Source organism: Dermacentor albipictus, chromosome 1 (genome assembly GCF_038994185.2).
Source record: "Dermacentor albipictus isolate Rhodes 1998 colony chromosome 1, USDA_Dalb.pri_finalv2, whole genome shotgun sequence".
Lineage (NCBI taxonomy): Eukaryota > Metazoa > Arthropoda > Arachnida > Ixodida > Ixodidae > Dermacentor > Dermacentor albipictus.
In genome coordinates this window covers 296,812,892-296,832,104 of record NC_091821.1, presented here as the reverse complement: position 1 = coordinate 296,832,104, position 19,213 = coordinate 296,812,892, and the positions used below count along the sequence as shown (strand labels likewise).

The 19,213-nt window shown below is 45.9% G+C and overlaps 1 protein-coding gene and 1 long non-coding RNA gene across 3 annotated transcripts in view; both read left to right on the top strand.

Annotated features, from left to right (window-relative positions):
* The window catches only part of LOC139054463 (uncharacterized), a 50,447-nt gene extending 47,074 nt beyond the window's left edge, over positions 1–3,373 (top strand). For both annotated transcript variants that reach the window (XR_011511255.1, XR_011511254.1), the window contains exon 3: positions 2,733–3,373. This is a non-coding gene — a long non-coding RNA (uncharacterized lncRNA). The remainder of the gene's footprint in view (positions 1–2,732) is intronic.
* Positions 1–19,213, top strand: part of LOC139050420 (uncharacterized) — a 516,820-nt gene that overhangs the window by 156,259 nt on the left and 341,348 nt on the right. The gene's annotated exons all lie outside the window — the stretch shown is intronic.

Sequence of the window (19,213 nt, the reverse complement as noted above, 5' to 3'; positions counted from 1 at the left end):
ACCAGTGCAGGAGTTCTGTCCTGGAACCACTTTCAGTGCGATTGCTGGCGCCAGCAGAAGCAGGTGAGTGCAGCCGTGTTCTTCACGGGCGGCTTTCGTGGTGCGTGCACCGTCGCGCTAGGTAAAATTAAATACCGCAGATCTGTTCATAAACATGGCCAGTGTGATTCATACGTTTGCGCTAGCGCTATACAAGTGTTTCATGGACGAAAAACAAAACAGCGCGAAAAGACAAGCCTCGTTCTGGTGCTTGTCTTTTCGCGCTGTTTTTCGTCCACCATAAAACAGCTGTATGGCGCTAGCGCGAAAACCAAGCGATCAGGAAATAAAAATTTGACCTTGAAATAAAAAAAACAAATCCGGGCACCTGCCCTTTCGGGTACCCGGGGGACGCTAGAGGAGACTTTGTGCTAAAAGAATCCCCTTGTCCCCCGCGCCGTCCAAGTGGCGGACCACGCCGAACCCCTTCTGCTCTGCAGCTCGTCGCTGGCTGCAGAGCAGGATTCCAGGATTCGAACGTGGGTCCTTGCGAGTGCCGGCTCGACACTACCACTCGGCTAACGGCGCGGCATGGCAATCGCCTTACGAAAGACGGCAAGGCTGATGCGAATTCTGCTATCGCATCGGCCGCATCACGCTATCGGCCGAACTGCCGACTACATCATCGCCTGCGTGTTCGAGCATCGAAGATGGGAGCGCTCCCGCGGTATCTGCAGCAGGCGAGGACGCTCGTTTAATTCGCAGGAAGGGGCGGTTTGTGCATGAGCGAGCCACCTTTAACGGCTATACATGTGCGAATAGTGGAAGAAATGCATATCGCATAGGAGGGGCTTATAAAACGAAACGGCGTATTCCGACGGGCCGTACGGATGCTTGATTTTTGTAAGAGCTAATCAACATGATTTGGGATTATGATGCAGCAGCCGTTTTTCAAATTAGCTTATTTGTTCAAATGCGGCAAAATAGTGGAAGTAAAAATATAGAAGATGGAATGTGCTACAGTTAGAATTCCTGTGCCTTCCCGTGCCTTTTAAAAAGTTCAAAGTATCTCCTTATGGCACAAGTGGTTCATCGCTCAATAAGAACATGGGATGGAAAGGGATTATTTTTTCACAAGAAAATAGTAAAATATATTTGCCTCCATTTTTATTTCCGGCACATGTTATTAAAATCTAACACGTATGAAAATTCGCCGCATGTTCGTTGTGGTTGGTTATATTCAGTAACTATGAGCCTTGTGTGACCACTTTTCAAGCAACATAAAATAACCTCGTAAAATGTTTTTCTTTGGCGAGAACTCCGCCGTTCTCGTAAAACAGGTTTTATAATATGTTTCCATTCATTTCTGCCAGTATTTTTCAACTGATATTTCTAAAGTGGCTTTATAATCTTGCCAAGGTAGGCCAGCATCATGCAACTCCAAATCTTTGGCATGGGCTGCCATAAAAGCTGCTCGCGGCAATTCGCGGGAATTCCTACATGAGTAGCAGCAGGATCCAACAGAAACTGACAATTTAAAGCTCTCTTGCGCCATTTGGTGTATTGATCGTATATTTTCTGTAGTAGATGCGTTTCTAGATGCGATGAACAAGGCAACCTACGTTATAGCGTTATGTACACGTCTTGTGTTACACGTTACGGCAAATGCGTGTTTGATTTCATAGTTACGTCACGGTTACGTCACATATTCCATATTGTGTGTGGTACACGTGATCGACTGACGGCCAGAAGCAGGTGAGTGTAGCCGCAATCTTCACGGGTGGCTTTCGTGGTGCGCGCACCGTGAATGAAATAGCGCCGCGCTGGGTAAAATATAGAATACAGCTACTCATGGCTGTGTTCATGACATGGCCAGTAGTTGCATCTGAGTCACGCTTGCGGTAGCATCATACGACTGCTTCATGGTGGACGAAAAGACGTGCGAAAAGACAAGTCCCTTCTGGTGCTTCTTTTGCCCACCATGAAACAGTTCTATGGCGCTAGCGCAATATAAACGCGGTTCCTGCGGCTCGGATCGCAAGCTCGCACCTGTCACGAATGAGTTAGCGAGATGAGAGGCGCACGCCTCATTGACAGTGTTGCATCCGTGGCGGTGCGCCCAGCGCGATTCGCCCGCGCAAACGCTTTGCCATGTTTGGCTTCAACAGAGCGAGGACGCTTATGGCTCAGGCTATGCAATGTCAGGCGACGTAAGGAATTTACTCTGCGTTCTGCGCAAAGCGGCTTACTCCGCCCGCTTGGATGGGTAGCTGCTACCACGTAAAACATGAAAGCAACCAATGCACAATACAGGTGCCGTGAGTACACACTGTACAAAAAAAAACGTAGAAATCGTTGAAGATATTGACGCGTGTAGACCTCCCTGTACCTACGCCAGATGAGTGACAGCCATTCCTGCTAAACGCAACAAAAAATAGGCGCTCAAAAAAACTTTTTTCAGTTTCGGAGAGGCACAGATCCTGAGCATGTCAGAGGGGGCGTGGCTGGATGATGCCTAGGTTTCGAAAAGTCTCGATATTGAGGTAAATATTTCGCGTGCGCGCAAATGAAACACTGGGCCATGTTAAGGAAAGAATAGATTTTAAATTACACAAAAACAAAAAATAGATTTTTTCCGGAAATTTTGCCTACCCTGTTCCCTTAACTCGCTCCGAGCCCGTAAAAAAATTCTCCGGGAGAACACGCGCTCTTATTCCACCGTATGTCTGCTCCCTCCCCCTTCACCTTACTAGGGCAGAGGAAGTGCTGAGGAGGCTTGGAGCTGAGGTGGCCCTTACACTGGCTTATCTCAAGGTGGAGCTGGTCGCTACGTGTCCATACCGCTCTGTTCGTGTGATGGAAGCAGATACCACCTAATATGGACATGTACTGGTTTAAAATCAGAATGCTCGCGTCTTCTACTGCAAGCGGGTCTCTGCTACACTGACAAACAGCTATGGCCGCGGGATACATGACAACAGATTCTGCAAACACTGCTTCAATTTATTAACACGGCTCACAACACATATAAGACACATACACACCAAGAATTTTGCCTTAAGGGCAAATCCTTATTGCAATAATAAATGTGCCACATTGGCGAGACCAACGGGTATAGTTCGATGCATTGGCGGTTTGACCACGGTGTAGGAATAATTTAGGTGCTGACACTCGCCGCTCCCCGTAGAGAGAACGCGCGGGCAGATTGTGTTCGCAGATGACCTTGAATCGGCGGTAGTTTTCGCCGCAAGGGTACAGATGGCGCTGTAGTATGGGAGCCCAGGGGCCCGCGCTGCCCGCTCGGGTGCGTTCAGAAATTTTCACGCCACGCGCGGGGTGAATACACGTGGTATAGGTGCAGAAGTGTACTTGCTGAAACTCGTGTGTGTGTGTGTGTGTGTGTGTGTGTGTGAAGGCTTCTCCGGATTCTCAAAAAGTGTTTGGTTGTGCCTGTCAGTCCTGTGAGTGTATTGTTCGGCTGATTGGTATTCTGCTGGGATTCACTCAACGTATACCACGCCGCGTCATGTGACGCCGAGTGCAGTTAGTTGCGCTCAGGCTTGCTGCGCTTCAAAATGGGCAAGAAGTGCTTTGTACCGAATTGCAAGTCGGGGTATCGGACATGCACGGAGCGTGTGTCGCTTTTCAAGGCTCCGCGTGAACCCGAACGTTTAGAAAAGTGGCGACGGGCGATTCCGAGAGCAGACAGTTTTGCAGCCTACCGACCACGTGTGCGCGAAGCACTTCCCGAATGAAGTGATCTCTGCAACATATCACGCGGAATACAAGGGGAACGTCCTTCTGCACGCACAAAAAAAGCCGGTGCTCTCACCCGACGCTGTGCCTAGCATTTTCCCGAATTGCCCAGGATACTTGACTGTGCAGCAAAAAACGAGAAAACCTCCGCGGAAACGGCAGGCTCTGCCGCCGACTTCTCAGAAGCCTAAGAAGCAAGGACAGCCAGAAGCGTCGAATGCTTCTGAAGAGCTACACCTGGCCGTTGAAAATACACCAAGTTTATTGCTGGTTGACACAACGAGTTCAAAATATTCTGATGCCGAATCAACAGACGCGCCTTGTAAGAGGCCACGCTTGGATTTCAGCAGCGTCGCGCCCCCTCCACGTGAAGAAAAGGATCCTTTTCAACACGATACTGACACATTGAGTGGCACATGCACTGCCGACGCACCTAGTCACACAGCTGAAAAGGTAATTTCCTGTTTTAAATTCAGGTGGCATTCCTCCAGCCGCTTCACCTAAGCTCACTAGGCGCAACAAATCATGATATTGTTCTACAATACCTACTGAGCGGAAATTATCGTAAATACGATACGGTTGCTGCAGCCGTGTTTTCTTCCCTTCAGTATATTTATTTGATTATAATTAATTAGCCAGGATCTCATTGGACATCTAAGAGCACAGTGTGCTAGTAATCGCATAAGCTTTGCTCACTATTAGGTGCCATCCGGAAAGTGCACATTCATTTATTTAATTTCAGCGCCGTTCAGGCGTTAAAGAAGAGGTTGGTAACAGGAAAATTTTAGATTAATAAGAAATAATAAAATAGTAAGAAACATATAACACCGACTTGTTAAGAGAAGTAATGACATAATATAGATGACGTAAACGAAACTTTGGCTTAGTTCGGACGGCAGAAACATTCCTAATTCTATCATTTCTTTTCATTCAGCAACAAGTTTCTTCCTCATCTCAAAAAACTACGGAGCAAGAGAGAAGTCATGGACCAACGCAAGAGCAGCGACCCACCGAGTCCCTGTTCCTCCAGGACGGAGGACAGCAAATGACAATTTCCGCTCTGTCAGGCTGTGCTTCCAGCCTTAAACTCCCAAGTGAAGCCTGGGCAGTCCAAGTTTCTGACAGATTTGGGGTTAAATCTGTTGTTTTCAGTGAGCTAGAATTGCCGAAAGAGAGTAACCAGGCGCCTTTTCATAGAAAAGTACTAGAAGTAACCACATCACATAATGACTCCTTGTCAGTGAAATGTTTTGTTTATGGCCGTTTTGTTAACGTACAGACCATAAGTTCTGGTTTGCCCATGAATTCCCTAGCTGATATAGAGTGTGCAGTACGGGTCTTTCATGAAATGCATGTGTGTGCAGGTGGTCCCAGTGGTGAAATGTACAATAATATACGCCCCGAGTGCGCATATATTGACAAATGTGGAACCTGGCGGCACAACCGTTGCCTACTAGTGACAGAGAGTACAAGTTGCAATGCATGTGCTAAGTTAAAAGATGTACTTCGTATTCATGCTGCACGAAAGAAAAAGAATTCTCAACTGAAACACATTCGCATTCCGGCCAGTCCATCGAAAAAAACACGCATTGAAATGTTGCGGCGCGCCAGGATTGCCTGCTACAAGTCAAAAGTGCGGCTTCAAAAACAAAAACATAATCTTGAACAAGAATTGGCTAACTGCAAATCAAAACTACTAGAAATCAGTAATGAAACACTCGAACGCCTTTCCAGAGAAGCAAACCTTCCTGAAGCGCAAAAGCTGGTGTTGAAAGAGTGTGTAGCTGCAGGCAAAGCTCACTCAAAAAACGGTAGAAGATACTCAGATGACTGGATCTTGCTCTGCCTTCTCCTCCATATTAGGTCACTTGGAGGATACAGATTCTTGATGGAGTGAAATTCTCGCCTTGCCTTCAGTACGAACAATACACCGCTACATCTCATTGGTGGGCTTTAAAACAGGCTTTGATAGTAAGTTCTTCATAGCCTTAAAAAAGAAAGATGACTTCAAGCGGCACGGTATTATCATCTTTGATGAGATGCAAGTCCGTAATAGTAAGGCTGTCAACTCAAAGACAATGACCTACGTCGGTCTGGCATCAGAGACGGAAAACAGTACCGAGCTTGCAGACCATGCTCTTGTTTTTATGTTCTGCCCTTTTGGTGAAAGTTATGCTCAGCCAATAGGTGTTTTTGCAGCAAAAGGTGCCACGAGGGGTACTATTCTTGCACAGTTGCTCCTTCAGGCAATTTTACTTATGGAGGAAGCTGGAGCAAAAATTCATGGGTTTGTTTGTGATGGAGCTTCGACAAACAGGACTATGTGGCGAACACTGGGTATAAGTGGGTCACTAGAAGCCTGCCGGAACTCCTTCACACATCCAAGCGACCCCACACGAAAAGTTTTTGCATTTTCTGATGCTCCACACCTCTTTAAATGCATCAGGAACCGTCTTTTGCAACAAAGGTACCTGAAAAAGGAGGGACGTTGGATTAGGTGGGAGGACTATGCAGCAGTTTATAAAGAAGACCAAGCGAATGTTGGAGCTTTGAAGGTGTGTCCAAAAATAACACATTCCCAAATTTATCCAAGCAACTGTGAAAAGATGCGGGTAAAGCTTGCCACGCAAGTGTTCAGTCGCTCGATGGCAGCAGGTATTGAATTTTACAGAAACCGTGGTGTGCGCAGTCTGGGAGACACTGAAGCCACGCAAGAATTCACATTGTTTCTTAATAATCTTTTCGATGCCTTGAACCGGCGGTTTCCTCATGAAGGTGTCACAAAGCAGGGCTCTGACCTAGGTATTCTGTCACGTGGGGTAGAATGGTTGGATAACTGGGAAAAAGAGCTGCAGAGTGGAAATATCACGAAAGATATGTTCCTGACAAAAAGCACTTCTGAAGGGCTCCGAGTTACCTTGAGATCAACTAAAGAGCTTTGTGAGGTTCTTTTGCATCAGTACGAGTTCAGATACGTTCTTACAAATAAAATGAATCAAGATCCGATCGAAAGATTCTTTGGCAAGATAAGACTTGCTGGAAGCCAGAATGACCATCCTTCAATGCCAACATTTATGCAACTGTACAATACAATGTCCATTTACAGCCTTCTGAGGCCTCCCAAGTTTGGCAATTGCTGCGTGGTCGATGAGAAGCCATTACTAGACGCATCAGACTTCAGAGCCCTGATCGAACTAGGCAGTGCAAGCAACTCTTCGCCTGGCTTCATTGATCAGCTAAAAGAAAAGCTTGATAAACTGATTCTTGTTGAGGACTGGGAATGTGAGGATGTTATCACAGTAAACGGAAAGGATACAGCGCAAGTCGTTGACTGCATACTTTACTATGTGGTTGGATTCTTGAGCCGAAAGTTGATGAAAGCCACCACGTGCGATTGTTGCCGGTCTGCTTTTACCATTCCGCAAAACAGCTCTGCTGAAGCATCCCTGACCAACACAAAGAGCAGGGGTGGACTGTTGCACCCCAATGCGAATCTCTTTGAGCTGTTGAGAGTAGCTGAGGAGCACTTTGCAAAAAATGCCGACAGTCAGTCTGTATACTGGGAAACGGTGGAGCATGTGCTTGACACAAAGACCTTGACTTTTCCATGTGCTCAGCACAAAGAAGAGGTCATTGCACAAATTCTGCACTATTTCTTAACCATGAGAATGAGGCAGCACTGCAAAGCTGCAACCATGAACTTGAAAAAACAAGCTCAAGAGAAAAAAAGCTTGCGAAACTTTGTTCTTCCTGAATCGTGTTGCCAAGTTTACAGAATGTACTAATTTTGTTAGATTTTTTGTGAATGTATGTATTAAACAGTTTGTGCCATGCAATGTATAGTTTTGTAACAGAATAAATTATATGTTCAGCCCCCTTTCAGCATGCCATTCCTAATATTCTACACAAATGTAAGAGCACTGTACACACCACCAGACCTACTTCAGGTCGGACATTTTTTTTTCTAATATAAGAGCGCGCATTGTTCTCTTGAAATGACAGAGTAGAATAGAAAAATTATGCCCATTCATGGGCAACTAGCGCAAGATATACTGCTTTGAGAGTTGCGATGGATTTAGCCGTGTGACATGCCCTTCATCAAGCTGTACTGCACACGGCTTGCAGTACTGGCGCAAAGTATAACCGCCATCGCCTTAACACTGAGCAGAAGCCTGCGTAGGGGTCGCGTGTCGAGCGAAGTTTGTAACCAAGTACATGTGTAAGCTAGAGGTGCAATGGTTCAAGGTGCTTTGAGGACGTTTATTTTGTAAAGAGGAAGATGAGCAGCGGCGGCAGCCGCACCGCCAGCGCACAGCGCGAGATTGCTGGGTTGACGACCGAAGCTCGGAACGGCATTTTGGCTAGCTGTCCTTACGCTATTTCCCCGAAAATCCGGCTACAATTTATTTATTTTTGCTTTAATTAGCTAACATTGGCGGGCGCAACTAGAAAATACGATTGATACACTGGCTTCAACGTATGCTAGATACCAGATCTATAATAAAAACGTCGTCGAGAAATCAGTTGCACATTCATTTAGATAATCAGTCTTGTTACTGCAGAATCCCGGTGTATTCATGCCTGTGCATACTTTTCTATATACCCCGATATCGAGCTCGACAAACGAGCAACGCTTAGCATCGATAACCTACGCAGCGCAAATCCGAGAGCCTCCACCTACTAGCGCCACCTGTCGCCGGGAAACGGAAACAGCGCCGGCGGCGAACACAACCAGGACGGTGCGCCGGCCGCAGTGTTAACACCTAAATTATTCTTACACCGTGGGTTTGACACACTAGTGTAGCCACCATAACTAGGTCCTGCTATGCACTCTGTCGTGCCTGGCATCGAGCAACGCTCGCCCGTGCACCCATATATTAGGCTAAAATGCACTTGAAGGGCATACTGGAAGTTGTTGCATGTCTTCTAGGAAGCGTTTTGAACGCACTGAAAGGGCACATTTTATGCACTGGAAGTGTCTTCTTTCGGCTCTAAAAATTTTCAGGTGGGCTCATTAATGGCCGAGGTAGAAATATTGCAGTGCCATGAACCCAGATGTCAGCAGGTGGGCTCCACTGTCATGCAAGGCACTCTCCTTGCCATGTCTAGCCTTCGGAGATGAAATTGCTTTCCCGAGTTCTCCGATACCAGACATCGAGGATCGCATGGTGGATCTGTTGCAGGCCCCGCCTTTATTCATTAAGAGATTCAGCTCTTACGTTTCTGTTCCTGCTGCCCACAAGCTTGAGCAGGAACTTTTTAGTTTGAGAAATTCCAGATGGCAGCCCCATGGTAAGTCGCTGTAGCAACCGAATTGCTCATTGATTGGTAACCTAACCGAGGGGACCAATTGATGTCGCCGATAAATCAAAGATGGCGGCCCACTGTAAATCAATAGCAACACAATTGATGATTGGTAACGTGATATTTGACATCATAATCTAAGACGGCTGCCTAGTTCTGGTGCTAGTGATGACGTAATGCAATAAAGTGGACAGAAACGAATCCACAGGGTCATGACATCATAGTTTAGGAATCTGAAATTGATTATGGCGACCAAATACGGGTGCCAATGATATCCCACATGCCCATATGGCTGCTAGAAGTAACCCCATATGGCTGCTAGTAGTAAATCAAACAATTATGACAAAATGAAAGCGTAGTTTCGAAATCTGAAATGTAAGATTGCGGCCAAATCAGGTTGCCAGTGAGTACGTAATGCTCCAATATGACGGATTGAGGTGGAACCGCATGGCTATGACGTCATGTGACGAAGTGGTGCCATAGTTTCGGATTCCCAAATCTAAGTTGGCTGCTACCCGAGATCACGTCATTCGTTTACTTGGGTTAGGTTAAGTTCCAGATGGCAGCCCCATGGTAAGTTGCTGTAGCAACCGAATTGCTGATTGATTGGTAACCTAACCAAGATGGAGACCAATTGATGATGTCGCCGATAAATCAAAGATGGCAGCCCACAGTAAATCAATAGCAACACAATTGGTGATTGGTAATGTGATATTTGACATCATAATCTAAGACGGCCGCCTAGTTCTGGTGCTGACGTAATGCAATAAAGTGGATAGAAACGAATCCACAGGGTCATGACATCATAGTTTAGGAATCTGAAATGGATTATGGCGACCAAATACGGGTGCCAATGATATCCCACATGCCCATATGGCTGCTAGAAGTAACCCCATATGGCTGCTAGTAGTAAATCAAACAATTATGACAAAATGAAAGCGTAGTTTCGAAATCTGAAATGTAAGATTGCGGCCAAATCAGGTTGCCAGTGAGTACGTAATGCTCCAATATGACGGATTGAGGTGGAACCGCATGGCTATGACGTCATGTGAAGAAGTGGTGCCATAGTTTCGGATTCCCAAATCTAAGGTGGCTGCTACCCGAGATCACGTCATTCATTTAGTTGGGTTAGGTTAAGTTCCAGATGGCAGCCCCATGGTAAATTGCTATAGCAACGGAAGTGCTCATTGATTGGTAACCTAACCAAGGTGAAGACCAATTGATGTCACCGATAAATCAGAGATGGCGGCCCACAGTAAATCAATAGCAATCCAATTCGTGATTGGTAATGTGATATCTGACTTAATCTATGATGGCAGCCTAATTCTGGTGCCAGTGATAATGTAATCCAATATGGTGGATAGAAGGAAATCCATAGGCGACATAGTTTAGGAATCTGAAATTCAAGATAGCGACCAAATACGAGTGTCAATGATAGCATCATAATCCCATATAGCAGCTAGAAGTGAACCACATAATTATGACAAATGGAGGCATAGTTTCGCCATTTGAAATCGAAGATGGCAGCCAAATGAGGTTGCCATTGAAGACGTAACAATCCAATATGTTGGGTTGAAGTGGAACCTCATGATTATGAAGTCATGTGACAAAATGGTGCCATAGTTTCAGATTCCCAAATCTAAGTTGGCGGTGCGGTGTGACATACACGAGATCGCGTCATTGGTTTGGTTATTCATGTGAGAAAATGGTGCCATAGTTTCGGATTCCCAAATCCAAGTTGGCTGCATGGTGTGACATACCCGAGATCGCGTCATTGGTTAGGTTACTCATGTGACAAAATGGTGCCATAGTTTCGGATTCCCAAAACTAAGTTGGTGGTGTGGTGTGACATACCGGAGATCGCGTCATCGGTTAGGTTAGTCATGTGACAAAATTGTGCCATAGTTTCGGTTCCCAAAACTAAGTAGCTGGCGCGGTGTGACATATCGGAGATCGCGTCATCGGTTAGGCTAGTCATGTGACAAAATGGTGCCATGGTTTCGAATTCCCAAATCCAAGTTGGCGGCGTGGTGTGACATACCCGAGATCGCGGCATTGGTTAGGTAAGGGTAGTCATGTGACAAAATGGTGCCATAGTTTCGGATTGCCAAATCTTAGTTGCTGGCGTGGTGTGACATACCCGAGATCGCGTCATCGGTTAGGTTAGTCATGTGACAAAATGGTGCCATAGTTTCGGATTCGCAAGACTAAGTTGGTGGTGCAGTGTGACATACCGGAGATTGTGTCATCGGTTAAGTTAGTCATGTGACAAAATGGTGCCATAGTTTCGGATTCCCAAACTAAGTTGGTGACGCGGTGTGACATATCGGAGATCGCGTCATCCGTTAGGCTAGTCATGTGACAAATGGTGCCATGCTTTCGGATTCCCAAATCCAAGTTGGCGGCGTGGTGTGACATAGCCGAGATCGCGGCATTGGTTAGGTAAGGGTAGTCATGTGACAAATGGTGCCATAGTTTCGGATTCCCAAATCCAAGTTGGCTGCGCGGTGTGACACCCGAGATCGCGTCATCGGTTAGGTGTCATGTGACAAAATGGTGCCACAGTTTCGGATTCCCAAAACTAAGTTGGTGGCGCGGTGTGACATACCGGAGATCGCGTCATCGGTTAGGTTGGTCATGTGACGAAATGGTGCCATAGTTTCGGATTCCCGAAACTGAGTTGGTGGCGCGGTGTGACATACCGGAGATCGCGTCATCGGTTAGGTTGGTCATGTGACGAAATGGTGCCATAGTTTCGGATTCCCAAAACTGAGTTGGTGGCGCGGTGTGACATACCGGAGATCGCGTCATCGGTTAGGTTGGTCATGTGACGAAATGGTGCCATAGTTTCGGATTCCCAAAACTGAGTTGGTGGCGTGTGTGACACCCGAGATCGCGGCATTAGTTAGGTAAGGGTAGTCATGTGACAAAATGGTGCCATAGTTTCGGATTCCCAAAACTGAGTTGGTGGTGCGGTGTGACATACCCGAGATCGCGTCATCGGTTAGGTTGGTCATGTGACGAAATGGTGCCATAGTTTCGGATTCCCAAATTAAAGCCGCGTCATCGGTTAGGTTAGTCATGTGACAAATGGTTTCGGATTCCCAAATGCAAGTTGGCTGCGCGGTGTGACACCCGAGATTGCGTCATCGGTTAGGTAAGTCATGTGACAAAATGGTGCCATAGTTTCGGATTCCCAAAACTAAGTTGGTGGCGCGGTGTGACATACCAGAGATCGCGTCATCGGATAGGTTGGTCATGTGACGAAATGGTGCCATAGTTTCGGATTCCCAAAACTGAGTTGGTAGCGCGGTGTGACATACCGGAGATCGCGTCATCAGTTAGGTTGGTCATATGACGAAGTGGTGCCATAGTTTCGGATTCCCAAAACTGAGTTGGTGGCGTGTGTGACACCCGAGATCGCGGCATTAGTTACGTAAGGGTAGTCATGTGACAAAATGGTGCCATAGTTTCGGATTCCCAAAACTGAGTTGGTGGCGCGATGTGACATACCCGAGATCGCGTCATCGGTTAGGTAAGTCATGTGACAAAGTGGTGCCATAGTTTCGGATTCCCAAAACTAAGTAGGTGGCGTGGTGTGACATACCGGAGATCGCGTCATCGGTTAGGTTGGTCATGTGACGAAATGGTGCCATAGTTTCGGATTCCCAAAACTGAGTTGGTGGCGCCGTGTGACATACCGGAGATCGCGTCATCGGTTAGGTTGGTCATGTGACGAAATGGTGCCATAGTTTCGGATTCCCAAAACTGAGTTGGTGGCGCCGTGTGACATACCGGAGATCGCGTCATCGGTTAGGTAGGTCATGTGACCAAATGGTGCCATAGTTTCGGATTCCCAAAACTAAGTAGGTGGCGCGGTGTGACATACCGGAGATCGCGTCATCGGTTAGGTTGGTCATGTGACGAAATGGTGCCATAGTTTCGGACTCCCAAAACTGAGTTGGTGGTGCGGTGTGACATACCGGAGATCGCGTCATCGGTTAGGTTGGTCATGTGACGAAATGGTGCCATAGTTTCGGATTCCCAAATTCAAGCCGCGTTATCGGTTAGGTTAGTCATGTGACAAATGGTTTCGGATTCCCAAATGCAAGTTGGCTGCGCGGTGTGACACCCGAGATTGCGTCATCGGTTAGGTAAGTCATGTGACAAAATGGTGCCATAGTTTCGGATTCCCAAAACTAAGTTGGTGGCGCGGTGTGACATACCGGAGATCGCGTCATCGGATAGGTTGGTCATGTGACGAAATGGTGCCATAGTTTCGGATTCCCAAAACTGAGTTGGTGGCGCGGTGTGACATACCGGAGATCGCGTCATCGGTTAGGTTGGTCATATGACGAAGTGGTGCCATAGTTTCGGATTCCCAAAACTGAGTTGGTGGCGTGTGTGACACCCGAGATCGCGGCATTAGTTACGTAAGGGTAGTCATGTGACAAAATGGTGCCATAGTTTCGGATTCCCAAAACTGAGTTGGTGGCGCGGTGTGACATACCCGAGATCGCGTCATCGGTTAGGTAAGTCATGTGACAAAGTGGTGCCATAGTTTCGGATTCCCAAAACTAAGTAGGTGGCATGGTGTGACATACCGGAGATCGCGTCATCGGTTAGGTTGGTCATGTGACGAAATGGTGCCATAGTTTCGGATTCCCAAAACTGAGTTGGTGGCGCCGTGTGACATACCGGAGATCGCGTCATCGGTTAGGTTGGTCATGTGACGAAATGGTGCCATAGTTTCGGATTCCCAAAACTGAGTTGGTGGCGCCGTGTGATATACCGGAGATCGCGTCATCGGTTAGGTAGGTCATGTGACAAAGTGGTGCCATAGTTTCGGATTCCCAAAACTAAGTAGGTGGCGTGGTGTGACATACCGGAGATCGCGTCATCGGTTAGGTTGGTCATGTGACGAAATGGTGCCATAGTTTCGGATTCCCAAAACTGAGTTGGTGGCGCCGTGTGACATACCGGAGATCGCGTCATCGGTTAGGTTGGTCATGTGACGAAATGGTGCCATAGTTTCGGATTCCCAAAACTGAGTTGGTGGCGCCGTGTGACATACCGGAGATCGCGTCATCGGTTAGGTAGGTCATGTGACCAAATGGTGCCATAGTTTCGGATTCCCAAAACTAAGTAGGTGGCGCGGTGTGACATACCGGAGATCGCGTCATCGGTTAGGTTGGTCATGTGACGAAATGGTGCCATAGTTTCGGACTCCCAAAACTGAGTTGGTGGTGCGGTGTGACATACCGGAGATCGCGTCATCGGTTAGGTTGGTCATGTGACGAAATGGTGCCATAGTTTCGGATTCCCAAATTCAAGCCGCGTTATCGGTTAGGTTAGTCATGTGACGAATGGTTTCGGATTCCCAAATGCAAGTTGGCTGCGCGGTGTGACACCCGAGATTGCGTCATCGGTTAGGTAAGTCATGTGACAAAATGGTGCCATAGTTTCGGATTCCCAAAACTAAGTTGGTGGCGCGGTGTGACATACCGGAGATCGCGTCATCGGATAGGTTGGTCATGTGACGAAATGGTGCCATAGTTTCGGATTCCCAAAACTGAGTTGGTGGTGCGGTGTGACATACCGGAGATCGCGTCATCGGTTAGGTTGGTCATATGACGAAGTGGTGCCATAGTTTCGGATTCCCAAAACTGAGTTGGTGGCGTGTGTGACACCCGAGATCGCGGCATTAGTTACGTAAGGGTAGTCATGTGACAAAATGGTGCCATAGTTTCGGATTCCCAAAACTGAGTTGGTGGCGCGGTGTGACATACCCGAGATCGCGTCATCGGTTAGGTAAGTCATGTGACAAAGTGGTGCCATAGTTTCGGATTCCCAAAACTAAGTAGGTGGCGTGGTGTGACATACCGGAGATCGCGTCATCGGTTAGGTTGGTCATGTGACGAAATGGTGCCATAGTTTCGGATTCCCAAAACTGAGTTGGTGGCGCCGTGTGACATACCGGAGATCGCGTCATCGGTTAGGTTGGTCATGTGACGAAATGGTGCCATAGTTTCGGATTCCCAAAACTGAGTTGGTGGCGCCGTGTGATATACCGGAGATCGCGTCATCGGTTAGGTAGGTCATGTGACCAAATGGTGCCATAGTTTCGGATTCCCAAAACTAAGTAGGTGGCGCGGTGTGACATACCGGAGATCGCGTCATCGGTTAGGTTGGTCATGTGACGAAATGGTGCCATAGTTTCGGACTCCCAAAACTGAGTTGGTGGCGCGGTGTGACATACCGGAGATCGCGTCATCGGTTAGATTGGTCATGTGATGAAATGGTGCCATAGTTTCGATTCCGAAAACTGAGTTGGTGGCGCGGTGTGACATACCGGAGATCGCGTCATCGGTTAGGTTGGTCATGTGACGAAATGGTGCCATAATTTCGGATTCCCAAAACTGAATTGGTGGCACGGTGTGAGATACCGGAGATCGCGTCATCGGTTAGGTTCGTCATGTGACAAAATGGTGCCATAGTTTCGGATTCCCAAAACTGAGTTGGTGGCGTGGTGTGACATACCGGAGATCGCGTCATTGGTTAGGTTGGTCATGTGACGAAATGGTGCCATAGTTTCGGATTCCCAAAACTGAGTTGGTGGCGCGGTGTGACATACCGGAGATCGCGTCATCGGTTAGGTTCGTCATGTGACGAAATGGTGCCATAGTTTGGGATTCCCAAAACTTAGTTGGTGGCATGGTGTCACATAACGAGATCGCGTCATCGGTTAGGTAAGTCATGTGACAAAATGGTGCCATAGTTTCGGATTCCCAAAACTAAGTAGGTGGCGCGGTGTGACATACCAGAGATCGTGTCATCGGTTAGGTGGGTCATGTGACGAAATGGTGCCATAGTTTCGGATTCCCAAAACTTAGTTGGTAGCGCGGTGTGACATACCCGAGATCGCGTCATCGGTTAGGTAAGTCGTGACGAAATGGTGCCATAGTTTCGGATTCCCAAAACTTAGGTGGCACGGTGTGACATACCCGAGATCGCGTCATCGGTTAGGTAAGTCATGTGACGAAATGGTGCCACAGTTTCGGATTCCCAAAACTTAGGTGGCGCGGTGTGACATATCGGAGATCGCGTCATCGGTTAGGTTGGTCATGTGACGAAATGGTGCCATAGTTTCGGATTCCCAAATCCAAGTTGGCGGTGTGGTGTGGCATACCCGAGATCGCGGCATTGGTTAGGTAAGGGTAGTCATGTGACAAATAGTGCCATAGTTTCGGATTCCCAAATCCAAGTTGGCTGCATGGTGTGACATACCCGAGATCGCGTCATTGGTTAGGTTACTCATGTGACAAAATGGTGCCATAGTTTCGGATTCGCAAAACTAAGTTGGTGGTGTGGTGTGACATACCGGAGATCGCGTCATCGGTTACGTTAGTCATGTGACGAAATGGTGCATAGATTCGGATTCCCAAAACTGAGTTGGTGGCGTGCGTGACACCCGAGATCGCGGCATTAGGTAAGGGTAGTCATGTGACAAAATGGTGCCATAGTTCCGGATTCCCAAAACTGAGTTGGTGGCGCGGTGTGACATACCCGAGATCGCGTCATCGGTTAGGTAAGTCATGTGACAAAGTGGTGCCATAGTTTCGGATTCCCAAAACTAAGTAGGTGGCGTGGTGTGACATACCGGAGATCGCGTCATCGGTTAGGTTGGTCATGTGACGAAATGGTGCCATAGTTTCGGATTCCCAAAACTGAGTTGGTGGCGCCGTGTGACATACCGGAGATCGCGTCATCGGTTAGGTTGGTCATGTGTTGAAATGGTGCCATAGTTTCGGATTCCCAAAACTGAGTTGGTGGCGCCGTGTGACATACCGGAGATCGCGTCATCGGTTAGGTTGGTCATGTGACGAAATGGTGCCATAGTTTCGGATTCCCAAAACTGAGTTGGTGGCGCCGTGTGATATACCGGAGATCGCGTCATCGGTTAGGTTTGTCATGTGACGAAATGGTGAGATAGTTTCGGATTCCCAAAACTAAGTTGGTGGTGCAGTGTGACATACTGGAGATCGCGTCATCGTTTAGGTTAGTCATGTGACAAAATGGTGCCATAGTTTCGGATTCCCAAAACTGAGTTGGTGGCGCGGTGTGACATACCGGAGATCGCGTCATCGGTTAGGTTGGTCATGTGACAAAATGGTGCCATAGTTTCGGATTCCCAAAACTGAGTTGGTGGCGCGGTGTGACATACCCGAGATCGCGTCATCGGTTAGGTTGGTCATGTGACGAAATGGTGCCATAGTTTCGGATTCCCAAATTAAAGCCGCGTCATCGGTTAGGTTAGTGATGTGACAAATGGTTTCGGATTCCCAAATGCAAGTTGGCTGCGCGGTGTGACACCCGAGATTGCGTCATCGGTTAGGTAAGTCGTGACAAAATGGTGCCATAGTTTCGGATTCCCAAAACTAAGTTGGTGGCGCGGTGTGACATACCGGAGATCGCGTCATCGGTTAGGTTGGTCATGTGACGAAATGGTGCCATAGTTTCGGATTCCCAAAACTGAGTTGGTGGCGCGGTGTGACATACCGGAGACCGCGTCATCGGTTAGGCAGGTCATGTGACGAAATGGTGCCATAGTTTCGGATTCCCAAAACTAAGTAGGTGGCGCGGTGTGACATACCCGAGATCGCGTCATCGGTTAGGTTAGTCATGTGACGAAATTGTGCCATAGTTTCGGATTCCCAAAACTAAGTAGATGGCGCGGTGTGGCATATCGGAGATCGCGTCATCGGTTAGGCTAGTCATGTGACAAAATGGTGCCATGGCTTCGAATTCCCAAATCCAAGTTGGCGGTGTGGTGTGACATACCCGAGATCGCGACATTGGTTAAGTTAAGGTATAGTTAGGTTAGAAGGTTAGATAGTTAGTATAGTAATTGTAGTAGGTTAAGTTAATTATAGTTAGGTTAGGTTATGTTAGAAGTTATTTAACTTAAGTAACGGTACTAGACTTAAGGTTAAGGTTAGAGTTAATTTAGGTTAGTTAAGGTTAGATTAAGTTATTTAGAAGTTAATTAACTTAACTGTAAGTACGGTTAGGTTATCTTAATGTTAGACTTAAGTCTAAGTTTATGTTAATTAACTGTAATTAAGGTAAGTTAAGTTAAGTTAGTTAATTATAACTTAATGTACTTAATTAACGTTAAATTAACTTAATAAGTTAACGTTAACTTAAATTAACTTAACGTAAGTAACTTAACTTAACTTAACTTAACTTAAACTTACTAATTAACTTAACTTAACTTAAACTTAACTTACTTAACTTAACTTAAACTTAACTTAACTTAACTTAACTTAACTTAACTTAACTTAACTTAACTTAACTTAATACTTAACTTAACTTAACTTAACTTAACTAACTTAATTAAATTAACTTAACTTAACTTAACTTAACTTAACTTAACTTAACTTAACTTACTTAACTTAACTTAACTTAACTTAACTTAACTTAACTTAACTTAACTTAAATTAACTTAACTTAACTTAACTTAACTTAAACTTAACTAACTTAACTTAAATAACTTAACTTAATAACTTAACTTAACTTAACTTAACTTAACTTAACCTTAACTTAAACTTAACTTAACTTAACTTAACCTTAACTAACTAACTTAACCTTAACTTAACCTTAACTTAACTTAACTTAACCTTAACTTAACTTAACTTAACTTAACTAACTTAACTTAACTTAACTTAACTTAACTTAACTTAACTTAACTTAACTTAACTTAACTTAACTTAACTTAAACTTAACTTAACTTAACTAATTAACTTAACCTTAACTTAACTTAACTTAACTTAACTTAACTTAACCTTAACTTAACTTAACTAACTTAACTTAACTTAACTTAACTTAACTTAACTTAACTTAACTTAACTTAACTTAACTTAACTTAACTTAACTTAACTTAACTTAACTTAACTTAACCTTAACCTTAACTACTAACTTAACCTTAACCTTAACTTAACTAACTTAACTAACTTAACTTAACTTAACTTAAACTTAACCTTAACCTTAACCTTAACCTTAACCTTAACTTAACCTTAACTTAACCTTAACCTTAACCTAACCTTAACCTTAATACTAACCTTAACCTTAACCTTAACCTTAACTCTAACCTAACTTAACCTTAACTTAACTT